Source organism: Rutidosis leptorrhynchoides, chromosome 10 (assembly GCF_046630445.1).
Source record: "Rutidosis leptorrhynchoides isolate AG116_Rl617_1_P2 chromosome 10, CSIRO_AGI_Rlap_v1, whole genome shotgun sequence".
Taxonomy (NCBI): domain Eukaryota; kingdom Viridiplantae; phylum Streptophyta; class Magnoliopsida; order Asterales; family Asteraceae; genus Rutidosis; species Rutidosis leptorrhynchoides.
The window spans coordinates 234,531,053-234,545,164 of record NC_092342.1 but is presented as its reverse complement, the minus strand read 5'-3'; positions in this window follow the sequence as shown (position 1 = coordinate 234,545,164).

Sequence of the window (14,112 nt, the reverse complement as noted above, 5' to 3'; positions counted from 1 at the left end):
TCATGTCTTAATTCTTCTAATTCGTTTAGTTGACTTAATCGTAGACGTCCGGCTTCATGTAAATCAAGATTACATGTCTTCAAAGCCCAAAATGCTTTGTGTTCAATTTCTACTGGAAGATGACATGCTTTTCCATAAACAAGTCTAAAAGGTGTGGTTCCAATTGGAGTTTTGTAGGCTGTTCTAAAAGTCCAGAGTGCATCCTCCAATTTAATGGACCATTCCTTCGGATTTGATCCTACGGTTTTCTCTAGAATACGTTTTAAAGCTCGGTTGGTATTTTCAACTTGTCCACTTGTTTGTCGATGATATGCGGGGGAGATTTTATGAGTTACTCCATATCTTTTAAGAACTTTCTCAAGTTGATTATTACAGAAATGAGTACCCCGATCACTTATTAAAGCTTTCGGTGTTCCAAACCTTGCAAAAAGACGTTTTAAAAAATTGACTACAACTCGTGCATCGTTAGTTGGGAGAGCTTGTGCTTCCGCCCATTTAGATACATAATCAATGGCTACGAGTATATATAGATTATTATGAGATTTTGGAAATGGACCCATAAAGTCAATACCCCAAATGTCAAATACTTCACATACTTGGATGACATTTTGTGGCATTTCATCACGTTGACTTATTTTTCCGGCCCTTTGACATGCATCACAAGATTTGCAAAGAAGGTATGCGTCTTTGTAAATTGTAGGCCAATAGAATCCAGCTTCATAAACTTTTCTTGCTGTTAGTTGAGGCCCATAATGCCCTCCTGTTGGTCCTGTGTGACAATGGTTTAAAATTTTACTAGCTTCATCTCCAAATACACATCAGCGTATTATTCCATCGGGACAACTTTTAAACAGATGTGGATCTTCCCAAAAATAGTGTTTTATATCACTGAAGAATTTCTTTCGTCTTTGGTACGATAATCCTTTTTCAAGGAATCCACAAACTAAGTAGTTTGCATAGTCTGCAAACCATGGGATTTCTTTATAATCTATCTTAAATAGATATTCATCAGGAAAGTTATCTTGTATGGCTGATTCATTTAGAACTTCTAATTCGGGATTTTCAAGACGAGAAAGATGATCAGCGGCGAGATTTTCTGCTCCTCTTTTATCTCGGATTTCAATATCAAACTCTTGTAAGAGTAAGATCCAACGGATTAATCTTGGTTTAGCATCTTGTTTTGAAAATAGGTATCTAAGAGCAGAATGGTCGGTATAGACCACCGTTTTTGCTAGAACGAGATATGATCGAAATTTGTCAAAAGCAAAGACAATAGCAAGGAGTTCTTTTTCAGTAGTTGTATAGTTCGTTTGTGCTCCTTGTAATGTCTTACTAGCATAATATATAGGTTGAAATCGTTTTTCAATCCTTTGTCCTAAAACGGCTCCCATTGCAAAATCACTTGCATCGCACATTAGTTCAAATGGTAGGTTCCAATTTGGTGTTATCATGATCGGCGCATTAGTGAGTTTTTCTTTAAGAATATTAAAAGATTTGATACATTCATCTGAAAAGATGAATGGCGCATCCTTTTCTAGGAGTTTATTCATAGGAGTGGCAATTTTAGAAAAATCTTTTATGAAACGTCGGTAAAAACCGGCATGCCCTAGAAAACTCCTAACTCCTCTAACATTTGTGGGATGTGGAAGTTTAGCAATTACATCTACTTTAGCTCTATCCACTTCAATTCCTTCTTTTGAAATTTTATGTCCAAGAACGATGCCTTCTTTAACCATGAAATGGCATTTCTCCCAATTAAGTACTAGATTTGATTTTTCGCATCTAATTAGCATTCGTTCCAGATTAACTAGACATGATTTAAATGTATCACCGAAGACCGAAAAGTCATCCATGAAAACTTCCATGCATTCTTCTATCATGTCGTGAAAAATCGCCATCATACACCTTTGAAAGGTTGCAGGGGCGTTACAAAGTCCAAATGGCATGCGTTTGTAAGCAAAAGTACCATAAGGGCACGTGAATGTGGTTTTCTCTTGATCTTCGGGTGCTATTGGAATTTGAAAATATCCGGAAAATCCATCTAGAAAACAATAGTAACTATTTCCGGCTAATCTTTCCAACATTTGATCTATGAAAGGTAAGGGAAAGTGATCTTTTCTGGTGGCGTCATTTAATTTTCTATAATCAATACATACACGCCATCCTGTTACAGTCCTAGTAGGAATAAGCTCATTTTTCTCATTTGTAATGACAGTCATGCCACCCTTCTTAGGTACGCATTGAACTGGGCTTACCCATGGACTATCAGAGATTGGATAAATTAAACCTGCATCTAGCAGTTTAATAATCTCTTTCTTAACTACATCTTGCATATTAGGATTTAGTCTTCGTTGGCGTTGCACATACGTTTTATGACCTTCTTCCATAAGGATTTTATGTGTGCAATACGAAGGACTTATTCCTTTAATATCATGAATCTTCCATGTAATGGCTGGTTTATGAGCTTTCAACACAGAAATGAGTTGTGATTTCTCATTTTCAGTAAGAGAAGACGATATTATTACAGGTAATTCAGATTCACCATGTAAATAAGCGTATTCCAAATGGTTTGGAAGTGGCTTTAACTCTAATTTCGGAGGTTCTTCTATCGATGATTTATATCGATATCTGTCTTCTTCTTTTAGCATTTGAATTTCTTCTGTTGTTGGTTCATATCCATTAGCTATAAGTGTAGCTAACATTTCAGCTTCATCAATTGGTTCATTACCTTCTCCTAAAGAACATTCTCCTGTTCCTTGTAATTCTGGAAATTCTTCTAATAATTCTGCATGTGCATCTATAGTTTGAATATAATAACATGTATCATCTGCAGATTGTGGTTGTTGCATTGCTCTATCAACTGAAAAGGTAACACTCTCATCCTCTATACTTAGGGTCAATTTCTTACCGAACACGTCTATCATTGCTTTAGCCGTGTTTAAGAATGGTCTTCCTAATATGAGAGGAACTTGAGAATCTTCTTCCATGTCCAAAACAACAAAATCTACTGGAAATACTAAAGTACCAACTTTAACTAGCATGTTCTCCATTATCCCTCTAGGATATTTTATTGATCTATCGGCTAGTTGTATGCTTATTCTGGTTGGTTTCAATTCTCCAAGGTCTAGTTTAGTGTATAGTGAATACGGCATTAGATTTATACTAGCACCTAAGTCTGCCAATGCTTCTATTGAACTAAGACTACCCAGAAAACATGGAATTGTGAAACTTCCTGGATCAGATAGTTTTTCTGGTATCTTATTCAACAGCACTGCTGAACAATTAGCATTCATAGTAACAGCCGAGAGTTCTTCCATTTTCTTTCTATTTGAGATTAGATCTTTCAAGAATTTAGCATATCTTGGCATTCCTGAAATCACATCAATGAAAGGAAGATTTACATTTATCTGTTTAAACATATCCAAGAATTTGGATTGCTCGGCTTCAAGTTTTTCTTTCTTCATTTTACTCGGGTAAGGAAGTGGTGGTTGGTATGGTTTAACATAAGGTTTATCCTTAACTGTGTTATCTTCATTATCCTTTTCAACTACCGGTTCTTTTTCCTTATCTTGATCAGGTTGTGGTTCTTGTAGAGTAGGAATAGTTTCATCAGAAGTTACAGGTATTTCAGGTGGTTTAAGTGTTGTACCACTTCTTGTGGTAATAGCTTTAGCTGTTTCATTCCGGGGGTTAGCATTTGTATCACTAGGTAGACTTCCCGGTTTTCTTTCACCTATTAACCTTGCTAGGTTACTCACTTCTTGTTCCAGATTTTGAATAGAAGCTTGTTGATTTCTAAATGCTTGAGCATTTTGTTCATTGGTTTGTTTTTGAGATGTGAAAAACTGTGTTTGAGTTTCAACTAGCTTCGTCATCATATCTTCTAAATTTGGCTTTTTATCATCGGTTTGTTGTGGTGGTTTGTTTTGAAAATTTGGTCTTTGCTGATTGTAAGTATTATTGGATACTTGTTGATTGCTAGGACCTTGTTGGTTGTTGTATGGAATATTTCGGTTATAATTCTGGTTTTGATTGTAAATCGGTCTTGGCGGTTGATAATTATTCTGATAATTATTTTCAGGCCTTTGGTTTATGTATGAAATATTCTCTCTTTGTTCTATTGTTAATTCAATACTGAGACAATCTTTTGTCAAATGTGGTCCTCCATACTGCTCACAACTAATTCGTATTGAGTGAATATCCTTAGTCATCTTTTCCATTCGTCTCTCCACAGCATCTATCTTTGCGGAAATGGAATCTAAGTCATGGCTAGAATCGGCTCTAGCTGCTTTAGATGATCTAATGATATCTTTTTCTTGGTGCCACTCATGTGAGTGGGAAGCAGTGTTATCAATAATTTTGTAAGCATCAGTTTCGGTTTTCTTCATAATAGAACCACCAGCTGCTATATCTATGTCTTTTCTTGTAGTGATGTCGCATCCTTGGTAAAATATTTGTACTATTTGACAGGTGTCTAAACCATGTTGCAGACATCCTCTTAACAACTTTCCATATCTTGTCCACGCCTCATATAGAGTTTCATTTGGCTTTTGTGTGAACGTAACAATTTCTGCTTGAAGTCTTACGGCTTTAGATGCAGGAAAGAATTGTTTAAGAAATTTGTCAATTAAAACGTCCCATGTATCGATCGCCCCTTCAGGTAACGATTCCAACCAATCTTTGGCTTCTCCCTTTAAAGTCCAGGGAAATAACATGAGATATATCTGTTCATCCTCCACTTCTCGGATTTTAAATAGTGTGCAGATCCTATTAAAGGTACGTAGATGTTCATTTGGATCTTCCTTCGGCGCACCACTAAATTGGCATTGATTAGTCACCATGTGTAGAATTTGTCCTTTGATTTCATAATCTGGCGCATTAATGTCTGGATGAGTAATTGCGTGACCTTGGCCAGTGCGTTTAGCTCTCATTCGGTCTTCCATACTTAAAGGTTCCAGATTCTCCATAATTGAATTTGTTGAATCGGTATCACTAGATGATTCTGTTTTAATGGTTCGTTCCTCAACAATCTCTGTTTGAATGATTGGTGGTTCCGGAGGAAAGTTTAATGGTTCAGGATCTATGAACCGTTCCTGAATATTCTCTGGATTCTCAATTGTGAGGTTGGGTTCAAAAAATGGATTATCGGAAATTTGAACTGAAGTACTTGGTTGACTGGATGACGATTCTAAAGAAAAAATCAACGGCGGTTATATTTGCTAAATGTCTTGATCTAGTTACAGGTGGTGAACGTACAAAAGGTGGTGAACGTCTTGCATGGTGCATTCACTGAATATACTATTAGTTTTTAAAAGGAAAGAAAAATTATAATAAGTTATCCAATCAATAGACTTTTCTGATTTTGCCCACGTTTCGAATAGCCAAAAGATGCAGCAGAGGGGCAGGATTCGTTTGGTCTCAATATAATTGAGGACTGTTTGGCTCCAATAACCCGGTCCACGTACAAATCCAACTATTACTACGAACCAGAAAATTTTGATGTCTATTAATTTAACCACTTAAAATAAATTTTCGTAATTTTAAGAAATTTAGATAAGAAGTAGAAAAAATTCTAAGTCCTAAAAACTAGAATGGCGAGAAATAAGAGAGAAAAAGAGTTCGTCGCAAAAGGTAGAAAAAGAAAAATATGGTTGAAAAATAAAAGGTGACGGAAAAATAAAAGAAACTTATAAAAACTTAAAAATACTTGACTAACCTAATCTTATTACTACAACTAACTTAAAATTATAATCGCAAATTGAAATTACTAATTGGAATGATAATTGGTACATAGTAAAAGTTGTCTAAAAATATTAAAGCTTACAAGGAAAAACTAAATCCCAAATAGTAATAACTTAAAAAGAAACTAAAACTTAAAAAGGCGTCGCAAAATTCTAAAGCACCTAAATCTTAGTCTAAAGAAAAAGCACTTAAGGAATTCTACGGCAAAGCCTAAAAATCTAGGAGTAAAAATAACTATAGCAAAAACTAAGTTTAAAATTAAATATGAGCTAAAAAATACAAATATTACGCTACAACGATTAAAAAGGGACAAAATATAAAAATATACAAAAAGTTGTAAAAAGTACAATTTTTATAAAAATATTATTTTTATATTTTTTATTTAATAAAACTACTAATTTTACAATTTAATAAAATTAATTTAACTAAAATATATAAATAAAAAGTAAAAGTAAAAATAAAACTAATAATAATAATAATAATAATTAAGGTTAAATAATAATAATAATTAATAATTACCGTAATTAATGCTCGATTAGGGCTTCCTGTCGCCTGTCAGAAAGGCTCCGCGAGTCGCGGTAATTTATAAAGAAAACCCCGCGAGTCGCGGGGTTCAGAATTTCAGCTGACAGGTTTGAATTTTTACGCGTTTTTCTTTATTTATTTTTTTTTATTTTCTGTTTTTAATTTTTATATAAATAAAAGATATTAAAATTAAACTTATATTTTTATAAACCAAAATAAAGAAACTTATAAAACTTAAATATTTAACAAAATCTTAAAAAAAATACTTATATTTTTGTTTTTCTTTTTATATTTTTGAATTTTTAAAACGTATTTTTACAAAAACGAATTTTAATAAAAGTTAACTAAAAATCTTTTTTTTTTATATTAGCGTTGCGCTTCCGGCTTTTAAGATATTCCCCGGCAGCGGCGCCAAAAATACTTGATGTTATGCGAGGTGTATATAAAATAGTTATTAATTTTAGCAGAAAATACTATTAAATACGATACAATTTTACACAAGATATTTATTTATTTATAGAATGGATATACTTAAACCTTGCTACAACACTTATAGGCAGTGTACCTAATCGTACAGTAGTGTAGTTTTTAGTAAGTCCGGTTCGTTCCACAGGGAAATCTTTAAACAAAGCTCAACGCTATATTAGTTTACTTTTATAAAAATACAAACATATATATAAGTAATATTATTATTATAAAGGGGGGTTTTTACCGTTTAATGACCGGTTTGTCGATTTTAAGATTTTAGTCACAGTTAAAACCTAATGTAAAATATAAAATAAATACAAGACTTAAATTAAAGCGTAAAGTAAATAACGATAATGAAATTGCAAATAATAAAAGTGCGATAAAATAAACTTACGATAATTAAAAAGTACGATAATTAAAAGTGCGATTAAATAACAATAAATAAAAGTGCGATAATTAGAAGTGCAATTAAATATAAAATAAAGGAAATTAAATATGAAATAAAAGAATTATGCTTATTTAAACTTCCGTAATCATGATGTTTGACGTGTTGATTTTAGTTTTATGCCCATGGGTTAATTATCCTTTGTCCTGGATTATTTAATATGTCCGTCTGGTTTTTGTCCATAACAGTCCATCAGTCATAAATATAAAGTGCGAGTGTCCTCATCAAATTATTCTTATACCCGAAGTTAAATATTCCAACTAATTGGGGATTCGAATTGTAACAAGGTTTTAATACTTTGTTTAATGAATACACCAGGTTATCGACTGCGTGTAAACCAAGGTTTTACTACTTTGTTAACAATTACACCAATTACCCTTGAATGTAATTTCACCCCTGTTTTAATTATTCTAGTGGCTATTAATCCATTCCCGTGTCCGGTTAAATGAACGATTATTCGTACATATAAATACCCCGCCCATCGTGTCCGATCGAGTGTATATGGTAATTTATAGGGACGCCCAATTGTAAATCTTTATATTAACATTAACAAACTTTCATTTAGTTAAACAAATATAAAGCCCATTAATAGCCCATAGTCTAATTTCCACAAGTGTCGTTCTTTTATCCAAACCCCAATTATGGTACAAAGCCCAATTACCCAATTTTAGTAATTAGCCCAACATCATGATTACTTCGTTTTAAATAAGCATAATAATAACTTAGCTACGAGACATTAATATAAAAAGGTTGAACATAACTTACAATGATTAAAAATAGCGTAGCGTTACACGGACAGAATTTCGACTTACACCCTTACAACATTCGCTAACATACCCTTATTATTAGAATTATAATTAAAATTAAAATTAAAATATAAATTATATATATATATATATCGTATATATGAGAGAAGAGAGAAATTAGAATATGAAATTTTGATCAGAATTCGGTTTGCTTTATAGCCAGAGTTGAAATTTGGGGCTCCGCGACTCGCGGCAAAATCCCCTTCAAACTCCGCGAGTCGCGGAGAATGTATTTACAGCTCAGTCCTTGGAGTTTTCTCTGCCGACGGTTTTTTATATATAAATATAATATATATATAATTAATATAATTAATTATATATTATATTATATTTATATACATAGTTAACTTGTAATTTTTAGTCCATTGCGTCGAGCGTTAAGAGTTGACTCTGGTCCCGGTTCCGGATTTTCGAACGTCCTTGCGTACAATTTTATATTTTGTACTTTGCGTTTTGAATCTTGTACTCTTGTAATTTCGAGACGTTTCTTATCAATAATTGGAACCTTTTTGATTGTCTTTTGTACTTTTGAGCTTTTTGGTCGTTTGCGTCTTCAATTCGTCGAATCTGTCTTTTGTCTTCACCTTTTATTATTTAAACGAATATCACTTGTAAATAGAACAATTGCAACTAAAAGCTTGTCTTTCTTGAGGAATAATGCTATGAAATATATGTTCGTTTTTAGCATTATCAAGTCGTTACATGTAAGTGTTGTTTTGAAACCTTTAGGTTAACGATCTTGTTAAATGTTGTTAACCCAATGTTTATAATATCAAATGAGATTTTAAATTATTATATTATCATGTTATTATCATGTATGAATATCTCTTAATATGATATATATACATTAAATGTCTTTACAACGATAATCGTTACATATATGTCTCGTTTAAAAATCATTAAGTTAGTAGTCTTGTTTTTACATATGTAGTTCATTGTTAATATACTTAATGATATGTTTACTTATCATAGTATCATGTTAACTATATATATATCCATATATATGTCATCATATAGTTTTTACAAGTTTTAACGTTCGTGAATCACCGGTCAACTTGGGTGGTCAATTGTCTATATGAAACATATTTCAATTAATCAAGTCTTAACAAGTTTGATTTCTTAACATGTTGGAAACATTTAATCATGTAAATATCAATCTCAATTAATATATATAAACATGGAAAAGTTCGGGTCACTACAGTACCTACCCGTTAAATAAATTTCTTCCCGAAATTTTAAGCTGTTGAAGGTGTTGACGAATCTTCTGGAAATAGATGCGGGTATTTCTTCTTCATCTGATCTTCACGCTCCCAGGTGAACTCGGGTCCTCTACGAGCATTCCATCGAACCTTAACAATTGGTATCTTGTTTTGCTTAAGTCTTTTAACCTCACGATCCATTATTTCGACGGGTTCTTCGATGAATTGGAGTTTTTCGTTGATTTGGATTTCATCTAACGGAATAGTGAGATCTTCTTTAGCAAAACATTTCTTCAAATTCGAGACGTGGAAAGTGTTATGTACTGCCGCGAGTTGTTGAGGTAACTCAAGTCGGTAAGCTACTGGTCCGACACGATCAATAATCTTGAATGGTCCAATATACCTTGGATTTAATTTCCCTCGTTTACCAAATCGAACAACGCCTTTCCAAGGTGCAACTTTAAGCATGACCATCTCTCCAATTTCAAATTCTATATCTTTTCTTTTAATGTCAGCGTAGCTCTTTTGTCGACTTTGGGTGGTTTTCAACCGTTGTTGAATTTGGATGATCTTCTCGGTAGTTTCTTGTATAATCTTCGGACCCGTAATCTGTCTATCCCCCACTTCACTCCAATAAATCGGAGACCTGCACTTTCTACCATAAAGTGCTTCAAACGGCGCAATCTCAATGCTTGAATGGTAGCTGTTATTGTAGGAAAATTCTGCTAACGGTAGATGTCGATCCCAACTGTTTCCGAAATCAATAACACATGCTCGTAGCATGTCTTCAAGCGTTTGTATCATCCTTTCACTCTGCCCATCAGTTTGTGGATGATAGGCAGTACTCATGTCTAGACGAGTTCCTAATGCTTGCTGTAATGTCTGTCAGAATCTTGAAATAAATCTGCCATCCCTATCAGAGATAATAGAGATTGGTATTCCATGTCTGGAGACGACTTACTTCAAATACAGTCGTGCTAACTTCTCCATCTTGTCATCTTATCTTATTGGCAGGAAGTGTGCTGATTTGGTGAGACGATCAACTATTACCCAAATAGTATCAAAACCACTTGCAGTCCTTGGCAATTTAGTGATGAAATCCATGGTAATGTTTTCCCATTTCCATTCCGGGATTTCGGGTTGTTGAAGTAGACCTGATGGTTTCTGATGCTCAGCTTTGACCTTAGAACACGTCAAACATTCTCCTACGTATTTAGCAACATCGGCTTTCATACCCGGCCACCAAAAATGTTTCTTGAGATCCTTGTACATCTTCCCCGTTCCAGGATGTATTGAGTATCTGGTTTTATGAGCTTCTCTAAGTACTATTTCTCTCATATCTCCAAATTTTGGTACCCAAATCCTTTCAGCCCTATACTGGGTTCCGTCTTCCTGAATATTAAGATGCTTCTCCGATCCTTTGGGTATTTCATCCTTTAAATCTCCCTCTTTTAAAACTCCTTGTTGCGCCTCCTTTATTTGAGTAGTAAGGTTATTATGAATAATTATATTCATAGATTTTACTCGAATGGGTTCTCTATCCTTCCTGCTCAAGGCATCGGCTACCACATTTGCCTTCCCCGGGTGGTAACGAATCTCAAAGTCGTAATCATTCAACAATTCAATCCACCTACGCTGCCTCATATTCAGTTGTTTCTGATTAAATATGTGTTGAAGACTTTTGTGGTCGGTATATATAATACTTTTGACCCCATATAAGTAGTGCCTCCAAGTCTTTAATGCAAAAACAACCGCGCCTAATTCCAAATCATGCGTCGTATAATTTTGTTCATGAATCTTCAATTGTCTAGATGCATAAGCAATCACCTTCATTCGTTGCATTAATACACAACCGAGACCTTGCTTTGATGCGTCACAATAAATCACAAAATCATCATTCCCTTCAGGCAATGACAATATAGGTGCCGTAGTTAGCTTTTTCTTCAATAACTGAAAGCTTTCTCTTGTTCATCATTCCATTCAAATTTCTTCCCTTTATGCGTTAATGCAGTCAAGGGTTTTGCTATTCTGGAAAAGTCTTGGATGAACCTTCTGTAGTAACCAGCTAGTCCTAAAAACTGGCGTATGTGTTTCAGAATTTTTGGGGTTTCCCACTTTTCAACAGTTTCTATCTTTGCCGGATCCACCTTAATACCTTCTTTGTTCACTATGTGACCGAGGAATTGAACTTCTTCCAACCAAAATGCACACTTTGAAAACTTAGCGTACAATTCTTCCTTCCTCAATAATTCTAACACCTTTCTCAAATGTTCACCATGTTCTTGGTCATTCTTTGAGTAAATAAGTATGTCATCAATGAAAACAATGACAAACTTGTCAAGGTATGGTCCACACACTCGGTTCATAAGGTCCATGAACACAGCTGGTGCATTAGTTAAACTAAATGGCATGACCATAAACTCGTAATGACCGTAACGTGTTCTGAAAGCAGTCTTTGGAATATCATGTTCTTTCACCCGCATTTGATGATACCCGGAACGTAAGTCAATCTTTGAATAAACAAACGAGCCTTGTAGTTGATCAAATAAGTCGTCAATTCTCGGTAGTGGGTAGCGGTTCTTGATGGTAAGTTTATTCAACTCTCGGTAGTCGATACACAACCTGAATGTACCATCTTTCTTCTTGACAAACAAAACAGGAGCTCCCCACGGTGATGTGCTTGGTCGAATGAAACCACGCTCTAAAAGTTCTTGTAATTGGCTTTGCAGTTCTTTCATCTCGCTGGGTGCAAGTCTGTAAGAAGCACGAGCTATTGGTGCAGCTCCTGGTATAAGATCTATTTGAAATTCAACGGATCGATGTGGGGGTAATCCCGGTAATTCTTTCGGAAATACATCGGGAAATTCTTTTGCTATGGGAACATCATTGATGCTCTTTTCTTCAGTTTGTACTTTCTCGATGTGTGCTAGAACAGCATAGCAACCTTTTCTTATTAGTTTTTGTGCCTTCAAATTACTAATAAGATGTAGCTTCGTGTTGCCCTTTTCTCCGTACACCATTAAGGGTTTTCCTTTTTCTCGTATAATGCGAATTGCATTTTTGTAACAAACGATCTCTGCTTTCACTTCTTTCAACCAGTCCATACCGATTATCACATCAAAACTCCCTAACTCTACTGGTATCAAATCAATCTTAAATGTTTCGCTAACCAGTTTAATTTCTCGATTCCGACATATATTATCTGCTGAAATTAATTTACCATTTGCTAATTCGAGTAAAAATTTACTATCCAAAGGCGTCAATGGACAACTTAATTTAGCACAAAAATCTCTACTCATATAGCTTCTATCCGCACCCTAATAAAATAAAACGTAATCAGATTTATTGTCAATAAGAAACGTACCCGTAACAAGCTCCGGGTCTTCCTGTGCCTCTGCCGCATTAATATTGAAAACTCTTCCGCGACCTTGTCCATTCGTGTTCTCCTGGTTCGGGCAATTTCTAATAATGTGGCCCGGTTTTCCACATTTATAATAAACTACATTGGCATAACTTGCTCCGACACTACTTGCTCCGCCATTACTCATTCCGACACCATTTGTTCCTTTCGTTCTATTAACCCCTGGTCCGTCGACCTCACACTTCGCCTCGCTATGACCATTTCTTTTACACTTGTTGCAAAATTTGTTGCAGAACCCCGAGTGATACTTTTCACACCTTTGGCATAGCTGCTTCTGATTGTTGTTGTTGTTGCGGTTATTATTGTTGTTGGGATGATTGTTGTAGTTGCTGTTGTTGTTGTTGTTATTGGGCCGTTTGTTGTAGTTGCGATTGATGTTGCAATTGTTGGGATAATTGTTGCGATTATTGTTGTAATTGCTGTTGTTGTTGTATTGGTGATTCTTATCACCGTTTTCCTCCCACTTTCTTTTGACTTGCTTCACATTGGCCTCTTCAGCAGTGTGTTCTTTAATTCTTTCTTTAATCTGGTTCACTAGTTTGTGAGCCATTCTACATGCCTGTTGTATGGAGGCGGGCTCGTGTGAACTTATGTCTTCTTGGATTCTTTCTGGTAATCCTTTCACAAACGCGTCGATCTTCTCTTCCTCATCTTCGAATGCTCCCGGATACAATAGGCACAATTTTGTGAATCGTCTTTAGTACGTGGTAATATCAAATCCTTGGGTTCGTAACCCTCTAAGTTCTGTCTTGAGCTTATTGACCTCGGTTCTGGGACGGTACTTCTCGTTCATCAAGTGCTTGAATGCTGACCACGGTAATGCGTACGCATCGTCTTGTCCCACTTGCTCTAGATAGGTATTCCACCATGTTAATGCAGAACCTGTGAAGGTATGCGTAGCGTACTTCACTTTGTCCTCTTCAGTATACTTACTTATGGCAAACACCGATTCGACCTTCTCGGTCCACCGTTTCAATCCGATCGGTCCTTCGGTTCCATCAAATTCCAAAGGTTTGCAGGCAGTGAATTCTTTGTAGGTGCATCCTACACGATTTCCTGTACTGCTAGATCCAAGGTTATTGTTGGTATGTAGCGCAGCCTGTACTGCGGCTATGTTTGAAGCTAGAAAAGTACGGAATTCCTCTTCATTCATATTCACGGTGTGTCGAGTAGTCGGTGCCATTTCCTTCAAAATAGTCAAATCGTAACAAGTTAATCATACAGAATATTAAGAGTAGTTAATAGTATTTCGTAGCATAATATGAACTCATTTATAAAAGCTTTTTCTTCATATTAGCGTTTTATAAGTTTAAATTCGGGTAGTACATACCCGTTAAGTTCATACTTAGTAGCTAATATACAATTCAACTACTAAAATTCTATATGAAAAACTGATTATAATAATATTTCGCGTTCAATCTTTTACACAATATTTTACAAACTTACAATACCGCTTATTTTACATATAGCATGAAATATAGCACACAATAAATTTGATACAAGATG